We start from the raw sequence: 10,596 nt of genomic DNA, 5'->3' as shown, positions 1-10,596 counted from the left end.
CAAAGGTATGAACTTGACTATGAGGACACCTTCAGTCCCGTTGTTAAAGCAGCAACTATTCGTCTGGTTCTTTCTATTGCTGTTTCTCGTGGCTGGTGTCTCCGTCAACTAGATGTACAGAACGCGTTTCTTCATGGTGTTCTGGAAGAGGAAGTATATATGAAACAACCTCCTGGGTTTGAAGATCCAAATAGGCCATTCCATGTCTGCAAACTTGATAAGTCACTTTATGGACTGAAACAGGCTCCACGAGCATGGTACTCTCGCTTGAGCTCCAAATTGCAAAGTCTGGGTTTTGTTCCTTCCAAGTCTGATACTTCTCTGTTTATCTATCGCCGTTCCAACACAACTATTTTTGTGCTTATCTATGTTGATGATATTATTGTCACTAGTTCCTCCAATGCGGCAGTTACAACTCTCTTGCAAGATTTACAGACAGATTTTGCTCTAAAAGATCTTGGTGACTTACATTTTTTCCTTGGTGTTGAAGTCAAGCGCAACCAGGAAGGTGATCTTCATCTCTCTCAAGAGAAATATGCCACTGATCTTTTGAGCAAGGCAGGATTGCAAGGCTGTAAACCGTCACCAACTCCACTCTCCAGTTCAGAAAGGTTGTCTCTTACAGAGGGTGTGCCTTTGGATCAAGAGGATGGTACTAAATACAGGAGTCTGGTAGGAGCACTTCAGTACTTGACACTCACGAGGCCTGATATTTCATTTGCTGTCAACAAGGTGTGTCAGTATCTTCATGCACCTACTTCTGCTCATTGGACTGCTGCTAAACGTATACTGAGATATGTGAAGAACACACTAAGCATTGGACTAACGTTCACCAAGTCAACCTCTACACTTGTTAGTGCTTTTTCTGATTCTGATTGGGCAGGCTGCTTAGATGACAGAAGGTCTACAGGTGGTTTTGCAGTTTTCTTTGGACCCAACTTAATTTCTTGGTGTGCCAAGAAACAAGCCACTGTGTCAAGATCAAGTACTGAGGCAGAATACAAAGCACTAGCTAATGCTACTGCAGAAATTATATGGGTTAAGTCTTTGCTTAGAGAACTTGGAATATTTCACACGCAGACTCCATGTCTCTGGTGTGACAATATTGGAGCTACTTATCTCTCTGCCAACCCTGTTTTTCATGCTAGAACGAAACATATTGAGATTGATTATCACTTTGTTAGAGAGAGAGAGTTGCTAGCAAAGAATTGCAGATTCGGTTCATACCTTCAAAGGATCAAGTGGCTGATGGGTTTACTAAGGCATTATCAACAGGACTGTTTGAAGAGTTTAAGCGTAATCTAAACTTGAGAAGTTCAGATTAAGGGAGGATGTTAAACACATTATTGTGAGGCTGTTGGGCCGAACCACTCATGTATCACGTTGGAGTAGTTAGGTGTTGTATCTCCTTCTATCTCCTGTTTAAGTCTCCTGTAATATCTCTTGTTGGTTAGATAAGACTCTGCCAACTCTTGTAACACAGGTAATCAATCCAATATATACCAATGCGGCTCCCCTGTTGGGAGTAGGAACGCTTACCCAAATCTTTACACTCGTCTACAGGCGACCTATCAAAGAGGGAACAAGGACGGATGTTAACTGGTGAATATTAATCTATGTGGCTGATGTCTTTCCCCCAAAAAAAATCTATGTATCTGATGTGATGTGCTGTGATGTGATGGGTTAACTGACATTATTGATAATAAAATTGAAGCTTCCTGGAGTTTATGCGGCTGTGGCTGCTGTTGAGTTGTTGAACCTTACCTTTTCTCTGTATCCACGAAATCCCATGCGGGCGGAGGAGGGAAGGGAAAAACCAGTATCAGTAATGGTCTGATCAATCAAGAGGCAGGGGGTGGGGTGTGCTGTGTGCAGATGGCGGAATTAGCTACGGCTGCCACCGTGGCAAGCAGTGTGGCTGGCAGGAACGCGCCTAAGCTCTTGGATTACTTGGTGGTACAAAATCACAAGCTGCGGGTCGAGCTGGAGCATGACATCAATTACCTCAGAAGCGAGTCTGATGATTTCTGCAGCCATCCGAGAAGATGGCGATCGTCCATCGTGGAGTGGCAACCTCGTGCATAAGGCCTGGATCACTATGGTGCGTGACTTGGCTTATGATATCGAAGACCGCTTCACACACCGTGTGACGCTCAAGCCCGGCGTGTCATGGATCGGTAAGAAACTTCACCGGGTGAAGACGAGGAATGCTCGTAACAAGTTTGCTGCAGCGATCCGTCGTCTCAGGAAGAAATCCGAGGACGCATCCAAGCTGAGAACAAGCTACATCACCGGTGAGTATGCTGGCGGATCCAGCACTTTGGAGTCAGGGGAACCATATCTGATGAGAGGGACAGCTCGGTGGCTGCCGTTGGCATGGACGTGCCCCGGGACGAGCTCATAGAGCTGATAAGGGAAGCACAGCTAGCAAGGCCAACCCAAAGAACTCAAGGTGATCTCCATCGTCGGATTCGGTGGTATAGTGAAGACTCTCCTTGCCAGCCATTTGTATGCTAGCCCCGCTGTTGTTACTTGTTAGCGAATACGAAGCACGGGCTTGGGTTCGTGCTGCAGAGAAAGGTGCGGGGGATGTTCTCAAGGAGATACTCCAGCAGCTTGGAATGCAAAGCCTCGATCTGTATGCTCCCAATCATAAAGGAAAACAAAGTCCAGGAGCAGGAGGAGATAGGCAGATTAGTTCAATATCATGCACGACTACAAAACTCATAACTAATCTATGATCAGATCGATTGCAAATCAAGGTTGATGTTGAACCGGGTGACTATAATCCTAATCCTGTTAGCACTCAGAAGCCTTTGAGCTACAAGAAACAATATACTAAAAAAAACAAGTCATCTTGGGCGTTGTAAGGGTTGTGCGACCTTCGGAGTTGATAATTTTCTTTCTTCTTAATGAATATACGTGCAACTGCTCTGCATGGTTCCAAAAAGGAAGAGAAAAACAAGTCCTCCCATAAGAATCCAATCAAAAGCAAGATGCAAGCAAGAGAAGAATAGAGAGCTATGTTTCTCTAGCATTAGATTCTTGTGGAGGGCAACGATCGTCCGAGAGTGTCGCAAGAGTGTGAGAAGAGATAGATTTCCTTGTTATATTATGTACTACCCGAGACTTGCTTTGTCTGAAGAGTGAATGTGTCCTAATTAACTCGCTTTTACTGTTTATAGGTTTTTCATTGTGATCGATGACATGCAGGCAGTATTTTGGCATGATATAAAAGATGCCTTCCCTGTAATTCCAGGGGTGAGTAGCAGAGTTATGGTGACGACAGCCATCCACTCCGTGGCAAATGCCTGCAGCTCTGCTCATGGTCATGTGTACATGATGACAACTCTTGCCGAGGATCATTCAAGACAACTGTTCTTCAAGGAAGCTTGCTTGGAGGATCCACCACCACCAGGTGATACACAGCTGGGTTCAGAAGCGCTAAAAAAATGTTACCACAGCCCGGTTCTTGCAAAGTGGAGGTGATCCCACGAGGGAGAAATGGGCAAACCTGTGTGAAAACCTTGGTGGACATCTGGAGACAAATGAGACCTTAGCAAGCATGAAACGCGTGCTCGTCCATAGCTACACCACACCAGCCTTGGTAAACAAGATGTCAAGACTTGTTTGCTATATCTGGGCTGGGCATTTACCCAAGTGGTCATCCAATCAGGAGAGGAAGACTGACAAGGAAATGGTTAGCTGAAGGATTCGTCAAACAAGACCATAGACGCAATGCCCACAGAGTCGCCATTGACAATTTCGATGAGCTGGTTGACAGGAGTATCATTCAGCCTATTGACGCCAGCAGCAGCAACAGCGTAGAGGTGAAGAGATACCAAATTCCCGGCATGATGCTCGAGTTCATCCTGCACAAGTCCATGTGTGAGAACTTTGTTACCTTGTTATATTATCAGGAATTCAGTAATATCCGTTGGCTTTCTCTGCATCATAAAAGTGCAGCAAGGTCCAAAATGAATCCAAAGGATTTACTTCTTGTCCGGTCTTTGACAGTCTTCGGTAAGGCACACACATCTGTGTTGGACTTTCCCAAGTATGAACTGATGCGAGTTTTGGATCTAGAAGAATGCGATGAACACTTGAAGGGCAAGCATCTCAGCAACTTGTTGCTGCTCAGGTACCTAAGCCTCGGAAGCTCTCTTAAGGTTCCAGTGCTTCCAAATGAGATTAAGAAACTTCAATTCTTGGAGACACTGGATCTAAGAAGAACGAACATAGAGATTCTGCCTACACAAGTCATTGAGCTGCCATGTTTAGTTCATCTCTTTGGAAAGTTCAAGCTCCAACAAAATGTAGGAAGCCGGAGAATGCGTAAGCTACAGACTTGGTTGTCAGAGAACAGTAAACTGAAAACGCTAGCCGGATTTCTTTTGGACAAGAACCAAGAATTGCCACAACTCATGGATCACATGGAGCACCTGACGAAGGTAAAAATATGATGCGAGTCCACCTGCGCTGATGACATTTCTAGCAACAACTTAAGTCATCTCTCAAGGGCCATCAAGGGGTTCATCGAGAGAGGAACCCAACTGAATGAAGCTCGTTCACTCTCACTGAGCATCGACGATGCATGGTCAAACTTGCTGAATTTCTCCCTGGAACATGGTTACTCCTACTACCTTAGCTTGCTCAAGCTACAAGGGAACAACATATGCAGCCAGCTGCCTCTGTTTGTGTTAGCAACACTCTCCTCACTAGGATCTATTCTTCGTCAATTCAGATTACAAGCCAAGGATTCATCAAGCTCTAGCCATTACAAGGAGGAGAGAGCATGAACAGAGGAAGAGGAAGACAGAAGCAGAGGAGGCCGAAGCCGTCCTGATCCAAGCCCCGTTGATTGTAGCCAATTCCCTCGTATATGTAGATGCTCCCTCCCGAGGCCTCCGTGCAGCCCAAGCCCAGTAGCACATGGCCCAGCCAGAGTAGGGTTGGTCGCTAACATTCCCCGCTCCTTAAATTTCGGCTTGACCTCAAGCCGATGTGCGGTTAAACCACCTGAATCCCATGGCACTTGATTTTCCTTGATCGTAGTGGGGATGTCGTGGTAGTCATGGCTGATGATGTAGTTTTCGTCAAAGTGGACTTGAGTGTGGCGTATGTAGTAGCCGTAGCCGACAAGGTCTTGGTCAAGGTAGGCATCAAGGTAGAAGTCTTGGACGGCATGGACTTCGTCGAAGTAGTAAGACTGGTCGAGGTACTGGTTGAAGCAGTACATTGGAATTGCAGTATTCCTCCTTTTTGATCCCGCTTGTGTGAGAAATCCAAAGAATTTTGGGCCACCAAGATCCCATGAGAACTGCAACTCTTCACTAAGCAGTAGCACTGATAGATTTCCAAATGCAAATATCTCACAGGAAACGGACGCAGAACCACGAGAGCACACATGAGTAGCATCGCAATATTTCAATAAGTAATCCAGTAGGGAAGGATTAGTTCTGTCCATAACCAAATTTGTTGTCTGAATATGTGCATGACGAGTATAGTTCATGTGAAACACAGCCTGAAGTAATTTGTTGTCTGCTAGCTCTGTTGTAACCGCATTGGATTTAAGGTAACATGGAACTTGGTAATACCGAGTGCAGATATGAAATATCCTTGGGATGCCTGGATCCCATTGCTCCATTGCTCCCTTCGGAGTTGAATTTCTAGAGGCAAGACGTGACATTGCAGGATTTGCCCACAAGATACATGACCAAAGCACACATGTGTTCTGAATCGCCCTCAAAATGTCACACAAGCTGAAGCATGAAATGTTTGTATTCTGAACTGAAAGTTTGGGACAGATAGCAAGGATACCTCGAGCATGGGTGATTGCAGTTGAATTAGTTGCTCGTTGTCCAGGATCCCACAGTAATGCCAAAAATTCAAAGCATGTAACACACTGCGATATCCTCATGATATTCCACAACTTGATCATGCTATCCCCTGGATCCCATGGTGCTTGCGCCAACATGTGATGGGTATCAGGGATAACACTTGCCAATGTTACAGTCATCAAGGGTAGCTCCAAAGAAGGCCAACGCTTCATGTTTACCAGGATAATCTGGAACTTTTCACAGAGATTAGCTAGCTTGACAACAAACTCAAGTAGTGGCAATGAAACTTTAGCCAGCGAGTCCACATCTAGAATTTTGGGGGAGCACCTGATAAGTGTCTTGCAGGGTGATTGACTGTCCTCAATATGAGTACCCAATATCAGGCAACCAACAACTGGTACAGTTTTGTGTTCCCCATCAATTACATGAAGATTAAGACATGTTCCCAAAGATGGCCATGGTTTCCTGCAACTTGTCAACCGCAGAATTGCAATGGATCGTCTCCTGGTGTACCAAGCGCAGCTTGCATGTTGAACACTCTACAAGTTGTGCTCCTCGCTGGAGTCCATAGTGTGTGTATTGACTCCACGACAATGAGCTTGTGCTCGGTGAATGATTTAACTGGGTGGAGGGCCACAGTTTTGACCTGGTTGGTAGCTACAGGGACCACCGTATCAACATAAGTAGGCAACGGTGAGGTGACATCATCGCCGCCCTTGAGCAGATTTTCCGCAGCTGGACCCAAGAACACAGAGACAGTAGCTAGCAATGCTGGGGTTGACGCTGATGAAGCAGGCACCATCATTTGGGACAGTGATGCCGATGCCATGTTTGCCTCGTCTCCAAGGCATTTCGTCTTGCAGGTGGAGGGTCTGACATAGCTGGGACACATCTCGTGCACTGGGACTGCCAACGGGACGCTGGCCTGTGTAGAGTCCATCGGCACCACAGTGGGGACGTGTGTAGATGTCGACGCACGCATAGAGGGCATGTCCCAACCAGTGGTGGAGACGGCGTCGTGCGTGAGGCAGTTCGCTGCGGTTGAGCTGTCGCCCGAGATGTCCAGTGCCGAGGTCAGAGTCAAGGACACCGCCGCTGGCTCGAGGTCGAAGCAGCAGCGCTCGGGGATGGCATTGACGGTGACCTTGGGCAGAGCTGTTGTTGCGGCGGGAGCAGTTGTCGACACCGATACGCCGACGTCGCGGCTTTGGCATCGCGTCGAACAGGTGGTGGGCGTCCAGGTAGCGAGGACATTGACTGTGTTCTCGACGACCTGGCGCGGTGCTGCATTTTCCTGTTGCTGCTGCTGCTGCGCGGAGGCTGATGTTGATCTCTGAGCAGAGATCACCATGGATGCATCAGGAACAGAGGCGTTGTCGTCCGCCGCCGGTGCAGTTGGAGTCGATGTGGTCGTCGGCGCAAGGTCGAGGTACTCGTGGTGCCCCAGGCGCGCAGCCTGTAGCGCTGCCGCAACGGCAGTCGACACCTCCGATGCGACCGCTACCGACACCTCCGAAGCCACCTGCGCCGCAATGGCTGTAATACGAGCGCCAAACTCGGCGCGACGCCGTGCCCGCTTGTCCTCCCACTTGGTATGCCCCCTGAAGCCCTGATCCGTCCACTCGGCAAGGCATGCCCCCTGAAGCCCTGATCCGTCCACTCGGCAAGGCGTCGCTGCTGCGGTTCCTCCATCGACTCGACTGCTCGATCACGGCGGGCAGCCCAAGCTGAGCTGTGCGACATGGCTGTGGATCGAAGCCCTCTGATGTGAGAATTTGCTTGGCTCGAATTGGAAAATTGGGGGGAAATTTTGTGTGGATTTTGCGTGGAGGAATCGATTGGCTCTGAATACCAATTGTTAGCAACACTCTCCTCACTAGGATCTATTCTTCGTCAATTCAGATTACAAGCCAAGGATTCATCAAGCTCTAGCCATTACAAGGAGGAGAGAGCATGAACAGAGGAAGAGGAAGACAGAAGCAGAGGAGGCCTCCGTGCAGCCCAAGCCCAGTAGCACATGGCCCAGCCAGAGTAGGGTTGGTCGCTAACAGTTTGTTACCATGCAGCTGGGTGGTCTCACTAAACTGTGCTTGTCATTCACTGGTGATCTTAACCTGAGTGCGCGGCCTGGAGTACCTGAAGCTGATTGCAACTCAAATGGACAAGCTCATCATAGGACAAGGTGCACTCAGAAGCCCGAGACACCTATGCATCGTTGTGGAAGTCATGACTGAGCTGGAAATCCAAGAGGGAGCTCTGCCGCGCCTCGAGTCCTTTCAACTGCTATGTAAGGATCTAAATGGATTTAGTGGCATGACGGTCCAGTCCCTGCCACGTCCTAAGGAGGTCGGCCTCCATGATGGAGTGAGCGACGAAACAAAACACGAGTGGAAAGAAGCAGCAAAGAACCACCCCAGACGTCCCAAGCTTTTGTTTGTTGACACGAAACCGATGAGGGGTGAGCCTGCTGCAGAAATTATCCATCCAGCAACAGCTACCGATACGGACAAAGAGGTTGATGTTCAAAGTGAGACTGCTGTGGAAATTAGCTTTGCAGCACCAGCTACTGATACAACGGCTGAAGAGGTTGCTGTGGAAAGTGAGCCTGCCGCGGAGATTAACCCTGCGGCAGCCACTGATATGACGACCGAAGAGGTTGATGTGGAAACTGGACCTGCTGCGAAAATAAGCCCTGCGGCACCACCTACTACTGCAATGCTATCAGTGACAACGCCGCCCGATGCTGCTGAAGAATCAGGTAATTGAGTGATGTGCATCTTATTTTCCTTCATTGCTAGTACTTTGGTTAATTATTTGTGTTGAGTTATATATACTCCCTCATCATGCACACATGTGACGTATTTTATTGTTGGTGATGGTCAACATGATGACGATGCTGAAAAAGAAGATGGTAACATTGATGACCCAAAGGATTTTGCTAAGAAAAATTGTCCGAGCACTCAGATGATAGATCAGACGAACAAGGAAAGTTCTAAACAAAAGATTGAAGGAGTGGCAGGTTTAAGAGCATTACTAGTAGAACCCTCAAACCCTCAAATCTAAAAAGCACTTTTAAGGGTTGAGTTGTGCTACTTTTTGACACTTTTAAGGGTTGAAAAACAGTGGCAAATACTAGAACCCTCAAACCCAACCCGTAAACTGCTTTAAGGGTTGGATTTGAGGGTTCTAGTCTTTGCCTCAACCCCAACCTTTAAATCTATCATTTGGCATCTCATAATTTATGACAACAAGAACACAATCAACTTCCAAACAAACTACCAAATGACAATCATTGATGCATGGTTTAATAGTTTACATCACAAAATCATCATCTTCCTCCTCTCATCGGCACCATCACCAAAAGTTGCACCTCGGCGCCATCTCCTAGACCACAAGCGGGCTCCATCAAGCATCTTCATCGCCACCGATAGAGTCGTACACACCGTCATCACCACAACTACTCATCGGAGTGTCACCTCGAAAAGTAGAGGATGCAACACGAAACATCCTCTTCCTCTCCGCGATGTCCTCCTTGTAGTCCTTCCACCATTGCAATTGGTCTTGATCCATGTCCTTCTTGGACATCATCATGTGTTCTTTCTCCTCCACCATGAGTTCTTTCCATACCTTTGCCTCTTTGAGCTTGATCATCCTCTCCTCCAACTCGGCCTTGCGCTTTGCTTCTTCACGCTTTGCTTCAACTTCTGCAAGCTTGACCTCTTTCTTCTTCTCGGTGATAAGAAGCTTCGTCTCCAATGTCTTCGTTGTCAATTCCTCTCTTGCCTTCATCATGTGGTCCATCTTCTCCCTTAGGCTTGACGCCTCTTCTTTCATCTTCACCCTTAGCTTGCCCTTCTTGTTTCCCTCGGGCTTGCCCACGTTCCTCTCCTCCTCATCTTCACTATCATCCATCCTTAGCATTGCCGACTTCTTGGGTGCGGTCTCTTGATCCCTCAACTTCCACTTGTCAAAGGTTTGAAGAATTGACCAAACATGCTTAAATGGGAACGCCTTGCCCTTGGAAGCGGCCATCTCCTTGTACCTCATGCCGGCAATTGTCTCCTATCAACCACACATAAATCACATAAGAACCCACCAATAGCATAGTGCACACACATAATCAAAATAGTAAAGAAATATGTACTCACATAGTCACTCTCCACGGTTCCACTAGGTGGTGCATCTATCACTTGGTCCATGGCCGCACTCCAACGAGAACAAGCGGGCTTGATCAATTCCCACCGGCCTTGAAGCGACCGGAAAGAGCGATGGATGAACCACTATTCTTCGGCTTGATCTTACAATAGACGTCCTCGATCCTTTGCCAATACCGTTTACCGGTTTGATCGGTGCCGGTGGTTGCATCCATTCCCACAGCTGCCAAAGCACGAACCAAGAGGACATCTTCCGCCTCGGTGTAGTTTGTCGACCGCGCGTGTGGGCGGGAAGCGGCGGTGAATGCCTCCTCCCCTATCTCGGCCACCTCCTCCTCGTCATCCCCCACCTCCTCCTCATCTTCCTCCTTCTCCTCCAAGTCGTCACCAACCCTAAAGGGCTCTAGAGGCGGAGCTCCGAGGTCCACCTCCGCGTTTTGGAGGAGGTCCATGAACGAGGATGGGTTTGCCATTTCCTCGAACACCTCGTGCGCGGCGGGAGGAGGTTGGGCGACGGCGGCCGCCGCAGGCTTCTTCCGCGGCTTCGAGGCCACCCCTCGCGGCCCAAGGGAGGCCGCCTTCTGCCGACTCTTCTTGATAGC

At 48.1% G+C, this 10,596-nt stretch overlaps 1 pseudogene; it reads left to right on the top strand.

Annotated features, from left to right (window-relative positions):
• The first annotated feature begins 1,868 nt into the window (after window positions 1-1,868).
• Window positions 1,869-10,596, top strand: part of LOC119308946 — a 15,087-nt pseudogene continuing 6,359 nt past the window's right edge.

Source organism: Triticum dicoccoides, chromosome 5B (assembly GCF_002162155.2).
Source record: "Triticum dicoccoides isolate Atlit2015 ecotype Zavitan chromosome 5B, WEW_v2.0, whole genome shotgun sequence".
In the NCBI taxonomy this organism is placed as follows: domain Eukaryota; kingdom Viridiplantae; phylum Streptophyta; class Magnoliopsida; order Poales; family Poaceae; genus Triticum; species Triticum dicoccoides.
This window is presented reverse-complemented; position numbering and strand designations above follow the sequence as displayed.